Below are 9,041 nucleotides of genomic sequence, written 5' to 3'. Positions count from 1 at the left end.
ACTGGGCCCTGAAACCTGAAAGATAGGACTAGTCTAGACAGTTGACACTAAAGAGTACAGCAGCCAAGCTCGGGTCAGCCTCGGAAAAGAACTTTCAAGCACATTGTGAGAATAGTGAGTGGACCCAGGAAATAGGACAAAGAGAAGGGGCTACACAGAGAGGAAGCCAAAGATGGCTCAGAGCCAGCTCACACAGGGATTTAAGAAAAAAAAAGAAAGAGGGACATTGAACAAATGAGAGTGGCTGAACCTTTGCAACTAGACGGTTGTCACAGCCAGCTCTGAGCTCTGGGGAAACGAGCCTCACAAGACACAGGGAATGAACAGGAGGCAGGAGAGTGGACTAGAATGTAGCTGGCAATAATCCAGAGTGTAGACAATGGAAATCAGAAGTACCATACAGCAGAGGGGTGGAGGAGAGAATGGTGTGTCGCCAAGATCCCAACTACAAAAACATCCAAGCAAAGAAAAAGAAGAGTAATAACTAGCCTGGCAGCAACCATCCTGCCAGGCTGTGTCCCTCTGACTTTGGTTCCCCTGCCAGGCTGTGTCCCTCTGACTTTGGTTCCCCTGCCAGGCTGGCTGTGTCCCTCTGACTTTGGTTCCCCGACAGCGCCATGAGCACACATATATGCAAGCGTGAGTTTTACTAACTTGAAGTCCCATGTTGGTGCTCTGGATAAAATCATCACCTCGTATTTATTTTAGTGGGATTTCACCTAAATAAGATATCAATGCCTTTCAGTTGAGTGGGGAGGCAGAGAGGACAGGGCCACACTGTGTGATTTACCAGGTCCTCACATTACAGGAAGAGTCCCCTAGGAGTTGTGATCTGTAGCCTAACCAGAAGCTCACAGGTCCCAACATGTAGGTCTTGGTTGGGTAGCTTGGTCGGTTTGTTGCTTCAAAAGTTCAAGTGCCCATGCACAAGGGAAATAAGAGAGGTGCAGATCTGCTTCTTCAGCAGTTTAAAGTTGAGATACAGACAAGATCATTGTACCAAGGGGCCACAGAAGACACCAACAAAGCGACGTAGGGATGAAGCATAACTGTGTTCTCAGAGTACGTGCGGAAGGTTTGGTTGGTCTTTCTTTTGCTATAGAAGTTGAATACTCCAAAGAAGTGAGCTTTATATGTTCAACTCTCCTTATTTCAACTTCCTTTCCTGTGTTAGAAACTTCTTTAGAAAAATGTGACTTGGGTTTTACTCCACCATAAAGAAAAGCGAAGCTATGTCATTTTCAGGAGTATTGATAGAATTGAAGATTATCAGATTATTAAGTGGAATAAACCAGACCAGAAAGACAAACATCACATGTTTTCTCTCATATATGGAACCTGGTTCATATATCTTTACATATTTGTGTGGATATAACATGCAAACAGAAGGTACTCTGTAGGAAGAGAGAGGAGACAAACATGAGGCAGGGGGGCAATGGGGAGTGAATAAGTCAAAATACACATAGACTTCACCATAGTATCACGTTAGGGCCCACTGCTTTACACAAGAAACACACACTAGTAAAAATATCTTTAGTGCTAATCATGAACTGGGAATATGCCTAAGTGCTAGAGAGTTTGCCTAGTATATGAACAGCCCTTTAAGCCTGGTGGCTCACACCTTTAATCGCATATTCAGGTGACCAAAGAAAGAAGATCAGGTGTTCAGCTAACCTGGGCTATATGGAACCCTATCTAAAAAGAAGTGCTATTTGCTGTAGTCATTTTTTATGTATTAATTATTATTAGTAGTAGTAATATTAGTAGTAGTAATTATTAGTAATAATAATAATTAGTACACAAAAGAGTGGGTTTCATTATGACATTTCCATATACATGTATATATTTTGCATATTACATATGAATATATATGTATTTTACCTCTTAAGCATAATCTGGGGCTCCCTGGCCAGACAGTTGCCGAGATCATCTTTAAGTCAAGATATCAAAGCCAGAACACAGGGTATGGCTCTGTAGAAAAATGCTTGCCTATCTTGCGCAAGGCCCTGGGTTCTAGCTCCAGAACGATACATAAACACAAATTAAATATTTTGGCTCCTTTTTAGATCACCTAGATCTTCCACCAGCTATCAAAGTCAAGTGTACAATGGAGCTGTCACGCTCAGGGTTCAAATACTCCAGAATTGCTCACACCCAAGGAAGAGCTGGAGAGACGCTATAAAGTATATAGATAGCTCTGGAAGAAGGGAGTGGGGACACAAACCACAGATAAGCATCCACACCGGCAATGGGAAGGGTAAGCTTGGAATGGCCGGTGCGTGTCCACCGGAGCTGCAGAGCAGATGCTTGCAAGAGAAGCGCTTCCAGCAGGAAATTTGCCCCAGGCCAGGAGAGGGGAATCTTCAGTGCAATGGCTGGACTACTCTCTACCCACTCGGTTCAGGATTGGTAGGTGTTCCAGAATCAGAGACCCAAAGGATCTAAGTGCCCCCATGCTGAAAGAATGACAAACGGCGAGACTAGTAAGGTGAGGCAGGCCAGTTTCCATCGGGACGAGCCTTGTTGGAGACTCCTATGCTCTTCTTCCAGGCTTTGTTAGCTGTTGATTCTGGCCAATTTCAATAGTGTTTGCGGGCTCCTTTCTATCCCGAGATTGCCTCAGTTCCAAACCCCACTGCCCTGAAGGCAGGAGACACTATCGAGCCCACACGAAGTGTTCCAGTAAAGGAAGCAAGCAGGGCTGTTAGACGAACTCTTCTGGACCCTTCCCCATTACTCTCTGAACACCACTTATTTTGCTTCATGGATTTATAATGCAGCAGTTGTGTTTCAATTTCTCCTGTAAAGCTAGCTGCAGAGAAAAGCCATCAATTAAAACAGACAAAAAGAGACCGCAAATTACTTTACCAGTTACCCCCAAGCTGACAGTCTATAGATTATAACCAAATTTTGAAGTGCTTTCCTGGTCAGTTTTGTTAGCCTGTAGCTCATAAGTATCTGTGCAAAGACCTAAGGCAGGTGATGTTCTCGGCCTTGGTCCAGAGTTTAAAATGTGTAAGACATAATGTAAGCTTACCTACAGTTTTATGAGAATTTAAGCTTGGGGGGGTGGTTCTGCCTGTGCACTGTCATTCTTCATTCCCAATGAGCGCATTTCCCTTCTGCTGGTCTTCCCCACATATACTTCCCACCATCAGCATCATCTACCCTGACTTATTTATAAGCTGCTGTCAAGCTCACACCAGCCTGCCAGGCGGCATCCTGAACTCAATCCCCACCGCACTCCTGTCACTTCGGATACAGAGCTTTAAGAGGGCCTGGGCGGGTTTGTTCTCTAGGGGAGATTTTCTGGAGAGAAAGTTAGCATTGGAGAGGGGGCGCCTGGGATCAGTTTCTGCCAAGGCAGCTTCACAATGAGCCATTCCACACCAGGGATGCATCCGCAGCACAAGACCGCAGGCGCGTCTAACAGTGTGCAGCAGGCAGGACTGCCCACAGAGACGGATCGATTGGGGACTCCTTGGCACCAGCGGCAGAGCTCGCCCTGTCACTTCAAAATGCTGTCAAAAGGTATCGTTGTCAAGTGATGGTGGGCTTCTGGGGGTGGGGGGGAACAAGTAATGTCACATACATATCCAGGTAAAAAGCACAGAGAGAGAGACTCCTCTCCACCAAACTAGGCTGCTCCTGGTTCTAAGTTTCCTGGGTGGTCATGTTACTTAGCATCTGTGAGTCCCACGCATACTGCTATGCAGAAAGAGGAAAGCTGGATAAGGCATATCTCACGGGCCTGTGATCAGGGTGTATCTGGTGTGGCTCTTCTAAAGCTGCTTTTGTCTCGTCCCGTCTATAATCAGGCCAAGTCCTGAGGTTTACAGTTTGTAGGATTACCACAAGACACAGAATGAGTGTGTGTCATCAGAAGTCAAAGCATTTGGAAGAAAGAAAAAAAAATTAAAAAGAAGAAGAAGAAAAACATTTCCTCCAACTAAATTAAATCTCACCGATCCAAAATAATAAGATGCTATAGAAAGAAAATATCAACACCACCACAAATCAACATCTGAGGAGCAGCCCAGAAAACATCTGGAAAAGAGCATTAAAACGAACCGCGAGATAAAATATTTGATTTCCCACTCACTGATGTTGCTAGCTGGAAAAGCAGTTAAGAACATCAGCCGAGGGATATTTTTGGAATGGGATGAACAGCAAGAAAGCCAGCTGTTTGCACTTGCTGTGCAGCCAGTGCCAATACACACAGTGGAACCCACAGGCTGCCAAGCATGGAGAGCAAACCACACAGTGTGGTGCAAAGGATCCTGACCCGGCTGGAACAATCCATCCGGCTGCCGGGACTAAACGACAGGCAGATGCCTCCTTCTGCTGCTGCGGCCCACTTACAGGGAAGTGTCCTTAGGAAAAGTCTTTCCTTGCTGTCTATTCGTTCATTTGCCTTTACTGGAATGTTATATCGTGGTCTGGAAAGAGCTTCTATTCCAGACAAGGGCTCCTCTAAACCATAACAGATGTTGAAAACACTGTGAAACTAGCCCCCAAAGGGAAGGGGTTGGGGGCTTCCAGGAAGACTATAGCAGTGAGAGACAAGAGGCCACAGCTGAGCAGGCGTGAGGAAAGGGAGCAGACAGGTAAGGTATGTGGCTGTGTAGTGGGGCAAGCACTGGGTGGCGTGTGTGATGCCCTGGTTTGATCTCCATATAGAAGAAGGGGGTGGAAGAGGAGAAAGAGGAAGAGGAGAAGGAGGACTAGAAGGAGGATGCTGAAGCAAGCTTATGCTAAAGCCATATCATATATATCTACTCAATCCCGACTTGAGAGGGACCAGGGCAGGCTGAGGCGATGGCTTAATGCTAGAGTGTTCGACTAGAAAGGATGTGGTCCTGGGTTCAAATCTCAGCACTGTAAGGTAGTAAATAAATAGAGGGGAGGTACAATTTTTGAAGGGGAGGGGCACATTTTGATTAAAGACTAAGGAAGCTTTGGGAGATCAGAGGAAAAAGAGTGGGCAGTGTGTTTCCTTGTGATGCTACAAAGGTAGCCATTAAAATCAGCAAATGTTTCCAATTTAGAAAGAGAAGGCAGTCCTTTCATTTCATGAGCAATTGTTGATCTCCTCACAGGTATAAAGAAAGATTTGCATCTGGGGTGGGGGGCGGGGACCGTAGTGAACAAAAAGGCCACGGCCTGTTTACAAAGGGCACGTTATCCAGGTAGCCATCACCAATGACCGTCAATGAAAACTGAAAGCGTTTGTAGAAAAGACATTCTTTTCCCCTTACTGTGGACCAGAGAAAAGTTGTGAATATGTAAGTATGTATTCACCCTAGATTAGACACAGATGACAGACCAAAGAAATGGCTCCAGCCAAGTCCAGGTTAGTGAAGTCCATTGGCTTATTGACATTCCTCACAGAAGCAGCAGGACTCCATGCTTGGTTACAGAATAGCCTATCCCAGTGTGGGCAATGCTCCCAGCACGGCCTACATGACCATCCAGTCAGTAGGAGGGTCTCCTCTTTCCAGCCATTGCTACTGTTTACATAACCTTGAGGGTCCTTGTGAAGCTTCTAACTTTAGGAGTTTCCTGAGCCTTGTAAGTTTCCTTTATTTCCTGAATCCTGTGGAAGCCCTCCACTCCCTAGGAAGGAATGCTTCAACTCAGAGAAAACAGGTGCTCTACAGTAGCCCAAGCTGGCCTGAAGCTCACTGTGTAGCCCAGACCGGCCTCTGTTTCCTGCTTCTGCCTCTGAGTGCTGGAATTACTGTGGCATATGCCAATGTACTCAGCTAAACGTTATTTTTAAGTTAGGAATAACAAGATTAGATCTGGTATTGAGAGGGTCACTCTGGAGCTGTTGTTTTTGCAGAAGACCTAAGTTAGGGACCCAGAACCTGTAAAGGACCCATATAGATTAAAAAAAAAAAAAAAGGCTGAATACCAGGGTATGAGGAAGGACCGGATGCACCCTAAGAACACAGTTATAAAAGAGGATATAAAACTAACTCTTTCTCTAGTTCTGCCACTGTTGTGGATTTTTAGGGGTTTGGTAGTTGATAAGTACATAAAACATATTCAATAGTGAAAGTATAAAACCCAATGGGAAGCTCCACAATGTCTATTCCAAAAGGTTCTCTAACGGAAAGGGGGCTTCGCCGAGTGGTAAAATTAATTTCAGATGTAACCTTTTTTGCAACTTTTTAAATAATAAAGGTTAAAATATTTTTAAGCACAATGTTTAAAAATCTGAATAAATCACTCTCTTTTCTTGGTCCCAATGCTCCGATCCTGGTTTTGCCATGGAAATGGGTATTTTGTTGTTGTTGTTGTTGTTGTTTCTTTTCTCAAATAAATTCTGAGGTACTCCCAGTCTTTGCAGTCATTTACTTGGCAAAGACTGAGCACTGCACAAAGTAATCACTTACTGAATACATGTTACACCAAAGTCAGCTGGGTGTTCGTCTGTAATCCCAGCACTCGGGAGGTAGAGGCAGAGGATTATGAGTTTGAGGCTAGCCTGGGCTACATGGTGAGTTCCTGGCCAGCCTAGGTCACATAGTGAGAACAAAATGAATAAATAAGTACTGCCCACCCAATAAAAAGTGATTATAACATATTAAACGTGATGTGGGAGCTGGAGACGTGGTTCGGTGCTTCTGAACATACATACACTATTCTTGCCAAGGACCAGAGTTTGGTTCCCAGCACCCAAATTAGTCATCTCACAACTTCCTGTGACTCCAGGCAGGGGGATCGTAATCCTCTGGCATCTGAGAGCATCCACACACACAACCATACACACAATTAATAATAAAATAAATCTTCTTTTTTTAAAAAAACTAATTCTTCTTTTCCAGTGGCGGCGCCGCGCGGTGAGGAGCTTGAGTTCGTACTTGTAGCTATGTTGTCCAAGGGTCTGCGGCAGTCCGTGCAGGTCTTTGGACACAAGACACAGCTGTGGCCCACTGAAAAATGAGGAAATGGGCTCATCAAGGTGAATGGACATCCCCTAGAGATGATCGAGCCTCGCACCCTGCAGTACAAGTTTCTGGAGCCTGTCTGGCTTCTGGGCAAGGAGAGGTTTGCTGGCGTAGATATCCGGTCCGTGTGAAGGGCGGTGGTCATGTGGCCCAAATTTATGCTATCCGACAGTCCATCTCAAAAGCCCTAGTGGCTTATTACCAAAAGTATGTGGATGAAGCCTCTAAGAAGGAGATCAAAGATATCCTCATCCAGTACGATCGGACCTTGCTTGTAGCTGACCCCCGTCGTTGTGAATCCAAAAAGTTTGGAGGTCCTGGTGCCCGTGCCCGATACCAGAAATCCTACCGATAAGCCCATCTCAAGGATCAGGGTTTACCTTTTTAATAAACATCCTAGGATTTTAATGTAAAAAACAAAAACAAAAAAACAAAAACAAAACAAAACAAAACAAAAACTAATTCTGTAGCGAGCTTATGAAGTGGCGCTAAAAACATCTCCTTTTATCTCTTTACCAGGAAGCAGGCTAGAACCTTTCCAATACTGGTTTATACTAGCTTGGAGTCAAATAGCCCTCTACCAGAGTAGAGGCAAGGGCTTCTTCTCACTAACGGGGGCAGTAGTACAACCAAGGGTATGGAATTGGCTGGCATCACGCCATACTGGCTGTGGGCCACCCTCTGCATCCCCTCTGCATCTCTCTGAGTGGGTTCTTCTTGTAGGCTTTTTTCCCCTCCCAGCAAGAGCATAATAATTACAAGGCAGGGGGAAAGGACCTCTGAGCCCGGACCTTTACAAATCCAGAATCTACAGCCGCTCTACTTAAGAAAAACTCGCAGTTGAAACGACACTATTTTGCCCTCAATCAAGAGGCTCTGCTTGGTTGCTGCTGTTGGGTTGTAGTATTAGTGCGTCCTGTGTGTGTGTGTGTGTGTGTGCATTTTCACCTGCATGTGTGTGAGCTCCTGCGGTGGTCAGAGGACAGCTTTCGTGAGTGGGTTCTCTCCTCCCACCTTAGAATCTGGGGATCAAACTCAGGTTGCCAGCTTTGCCAGGCCAGGGTCTCTACCCACTGAGCCATCTTGTCCACCCTGGTTTGTTTTTCTGGGAATCAAATGTTTTACTCATTGATTATGTCACTCGTAGTCCCATGGACACAAAGCAAATGCATGAATAAGCATCCTGCTTGGAACTGTGAGAAGGAGGGGGAGAGGGAACAAAGAAATCGTAACCAGACAGAAATCACCAAGCCACCAGGTCAGAGGCCCATGGTACAGTCTTCCAGGAACAGGTTTCTAACTGTGGGGCTATCCCTAATTCTGAGCATTGAGCGATCCAGCGCAGATAGGGTCAGGCCCGATGTGACTTGCCGTCATGAAATTCTTATAATGCATCCTAACCATATGGAATGTTACCTCACTCTGTGTAGCTTGCTTAGTAGCGGCCCATCAGTTGTTGGAAGATCACGTTAACTTTTTTCCAATGATACTTGCTAAAGACAGGGTCTTACTCTTGAGCCGTGGATGGCTTGAAACTTGATGTATCCATCAGGCTAACCTTGAACTCGCAGAGATCCACTTGCCTTCTAGAGTACTAGGATTACAGGCATGTGCCACCTTGCCTCACTTCTTTAATACTTCTTTAATTGTTACTGTTAGCTTTTTAATGGATTCTTGTTCCCAATGCATTGTGCTCACATCCATCCCTCATTCCCCTCTCTCATCCCCTCCCACTCACTGGCCTCTTCTTCTCAACTAGTCCCCTTTCCACCCTCATGCCCCCAATTCCTTTCTGGTTTGTGTGTTTGCTTGTTTGTTCGTAGGCTCTGTGTAGGCAATTGCAGCAGCAGTGTGCTCATGATCATCTACAATACATATTAAAGCAGCAATGGAACAATCCATGGCTACCAAGCTGGCTGCCAGGAGCATATGTTGTTGTAGGTGTGAAAATGTAGCTCCATTGTATTATTATATACATACATCATTCCATACACTATAGCCATCCCATCTTATATTGTTTGTCATAATTACTATAGGAGAGGGCATTGGACTTGCTATGTATGTAATATTTCACTATAGAAATTA

At 45.1% G+C, this 9,041-nt stretch overlaps 1 pseudogene; it reads left to right on the top strand.

The window, feature by feature from the left end:
• Window positions 1-3,395: 3,395 nt before the first annotated feature.
• LOC116093300 lies at window positions 3,396-7,319 on the top strand (annotated as a pseudogene).
• Window positions 7,320-9,041: the final 1,722 nt, after the last annotated feature.

Source organism: Mastomys coucha, unplaced genomic scaffold, assembly GCF_008632895.1.
Source record: "Mastomys coucha isolate ucsf_1 unplaced genomic scaffold, UCSF_Mcou_1 pScaffold16, whole genome shotgun sequence".
NCBI lineage: Eukaryota > Metazoa > Chordata > Mammalia > Rodentia > Muridae > Mastomys > Mastomys coucha.
This window is presented reverse-complemented; position numbering and strand designations above follow the sequence as displayed.